This window comes from Lathyrus oleraceus, chromosome 4, assembly GCF_024323335.1.
Source record: "Lathyrus oleraceus cultivar Zhongwan6 chromosome 4, CAAS_Psat_ZW6_1.0, whole genome shotgun sequence".
In the NCBI taxonomy this organism is placed as follows: Eukaryota; Viridiplantae; Streptophyta; class Magnoliopsida; order Fabales; family Fabaceae; genus Lathyrus; species Lathyrus oleraceus.
The window spans coordinates 186,050,773-186,053,987 of record NC_066582.1 but is presented as its reverse complement, the minus strand read 5'-3'; the positions used below and the strand labels follow the sequence as shown (position 1 = coordinate 186,053,987).

At 36.4% G+C, this 3,215-nt stretch overlaps 1 non-coding gene across 1 annotated transcript; it reads left to right on the top strand.

The window, feature by feature from the left end:
- Positions 1 to 401: 401 nt before the first annotated feature.
- On the top strand, positions 402 to 508 carry LOC127077766 (small nucleolar RNA R71). The gene has a single exon (XR_007787540.1). It is a non-coding gene; the product is annotated as a small nucleolar RNA R71 (small nucleolar RNA).
- The last annotated feature ends 2,707 nt before the right edge of the window (positions 509 to 3,215 follow it).

The following is a 3,215-nucleotide window of genomic DNA, read 5'->3' as shown; positions in this document are numbered from 1 at the left end:
TCCCTTGGGTGTAGTTCACTTGCTCAGAGTGGGTTTCGTTTAATAGACTGCATTCTGCAGATTGGTGTCCTTTGGTTCCACATATCTCACAATCCGACGAAACTGCGACTATAGTATTCGGGTTTATGCACATATGCTCGACCTTAAGGGCTAATGCGTCCATTTTAGCTTGCATCATGTCTATAGAGCTTAGTTCATGCACTCCTCATTGGGCTTCCTTCTTCTCAACTGTCGCTCGTTCGACTCCCCATGATTGATGGTTTTGAGCCATATCTTCGATGAGGGCACTAGCTTTAGAATAAGGTTTGTTCATCAGAGCACCGCCTGCGGCAGCGTCGATGGTCATCTTTGTGTTGTAATGAAGTCCATTATAGAAGGTTTGAATGATTAACCAATTTTCTAATCCATGATGTGGGCATGCTCGTAACAACTCTTTATATCTCTCTCAAGCTTCGAACAACGATTCTCCTTGGTTTTGGGTAAATCTAGTTATATGGTTTCGAAGAACGGCGGTCTTACTCGGAGGAAAATATCTAGTAAGAAAAACTCTTCTAAGGTTATCCCAAGTCGTAATGGAATTGGGTGGAAGGGAATCTAACCATGATAGGGCTTTATCTCTGAGGGAAAAAGGAAATAATCTTAAACGTATTGCCTCAGGAGAAGCTCCATTGGTTTTAAAAGTGTCTGCTAATTGAAGAAATATTTTTAAATGTTGGTTTGAGTTCCCAGTAGCGAGACCTGCGAATTGTCTCTGTTGCACTAGTTGCAACAGGGATGGTTTAAGTTCAAAATTATTAGTTGGGATGGTTGGGTTTACTATACTAGAACTAGGTTCTTCATTGGATGGTTGAGCGAAATCTTTAAGAGGTCTTTGGTTTTGATCTTCGGCCATAACTCTCTTAATTCTATGAAAGAATAAACGTGCGCGAGCGTAACGTTCAGGTTCCGCCAGAGGATATACTAAGCTTAAACTTCCGGTGCTGCGAGTTCTTCACATTGACTGGCGGGAAATAGCCTAAGTCTAAACGATATAACAACAGGAAAATGAAATTTGACGAAATTGGTCCCCGGCAACGGCGCCAAAAACTTGATGCGTGTGCTTTCGCAAGTATACGAACGCGTCAGAGTAATATAAAAGATTGTCGAATCCACAAAGACCAAGTGTCAATCTATCGTTATCTGTCGTTATGGTGTTTATCAAAGGCAATCAAAATAGGTGTTTTTAGAATGTGCAGTGAAAAGTAAAGTATTGAATGAAGTTTAATTAATAAAGACAGGGTCGAATGTAATTCACATAATCAATTAATAATCCAAGTACTTGGTAATAGAACTACTTATGGGCAATGTTTTCTACTTTGAAAAGAACTAATTTAACAGGAACTGTCGCTTTCGCGTATTCAGAACCGAGTTGTACTCCCTAATCTAACCCTCTTATTGTCACTTATAAAAAGGCGCGCATTGCGTTAGAGTAGTAAACCTATTTTTAAGAAATATAGTGTCTTGACTAAGTTGAAAAGTATTATAACCTGGATTTCTTAACCAAAAGAGGTTCTCACAAACCAAACTCTAAACTTATAAACGCGTCCGAAAATAGTTTTAAAATCTCTTTTCTTCTTAAATTAAGAACTCCTAATGAACTAAACAAAGCGCTTTCGCTGTTTTTGAAATAGTTAAAAAACAATTAAGTTTAGATAGGCGTTGGACGACTTTCGATCTTACCCAACGGAATTGAAGTGCGGGAAAACTTAAGTTGAAAGTTAAAATAGCCCTTAAGTGTTTCTACGAACAATTGTACGGATTATCGGTTCAATTACGATCCTTACATTCTAATCTTATAAATTTAGTTAGACATGATAAAGTAAAAGTGCATTAATTTAAATAAAAGTAGTGCGAGTGCGGAAAGTAAATAAAAGTAGTGCGAGTGCGGAAAGTAAACAAAAGTAGTGCGAGTGCGGAACGTAAATAAAAGTAGTGTGAGTGCGAGGAAATAAATAATTTAAAGCGAGTGCGAGGAAATAAATAATTTAAAGCGAGTGCGAGGAAATAAATAATTTAAAGCGAGTGCGAGGAAATAAATAAAAGTAAAGCGAGTGCGGAAAAATAAATAAGATAAAGACAAGTAATAAAAACCTGCTCCAATTGGAGGGTTGAGTAAATTGCAAAGCGGAAATGAAAATGGCGGCAGGATTAACTTCCTTCCAAAGTGCTCCAAACTCGATTACAGACTCTATCACAGACTCGATTACACAATTGTGGTAACACTCCAATGCGAAGCGATTACCACTTTAAAATACTGAATATATGCCTAAGTGAAAGAAAGTTGCTCTGAGTTTGCCTCTGCTCTAAGTTTGGATGATTGTAAAAGTGATTTCGAGTTTCTATTTATAAGCAAGTAAAAAGATGGAAATGACAAGGATGCCCTTCAACTTGAAAATGGGAGGGAAAACTTTTCCTCTTGTGGTGCCCGCCACAAGGCCATGGCGTCCTCCACAAGGCCAATCTGAGGCGCCTTAGTGGAAGTAGTGGGGAACGTGGCAGTTGAGGAATGTTGAGCTTGGACACGTCATGGCAGGGTCTATGGCGCCAACCATGGGGTAAGCCACAAGTACAAAATGCTGAATTTTAGGGTTTTAGGCTCTTTTTCGCCCCTTTTCTCGATCGGGGCTCCGATTAAAGTAAAAACCTGAAAACAAAGAAAAACATAGTAATAACACAACAAAATAGCAATAAAACAACTAGAATGCATGTGAAATCGGAGTCAAAAATACGGTAAATTTCAGTGTTATCAATGATGAATGAATTAAAATGCATTCTTTTTGTTTTCTATATTATATACAAGTTAGAAACTTGATGGAAAAGCCAAATGAATGCACATGACCATTCTCATTAAAAGAAATAATCATTTATTTTGTAATAAAATGCATGTATTCAAAATATAGAAACAAGACATGATATTTTAAATTAAAAAAATTAAAATGAATAAATCAAAATAAGAATAAAAAATGAAAAATATAAAAAATGTGACAAAAATGAAAATATACCAGATGAATAAAAAAAATTCTCAGACAAAATTAGGGTAGGACAATATTGATATTAAGTTTATGTTTTTTTATTCTTTGTGCAACTTTAATCTTGTTATGTCCAGTTGAGTTTATTATACCTAATGTCGATTGTTTGTTTCACCAACCTCTCTTTAAACATATAACCTATCAAAT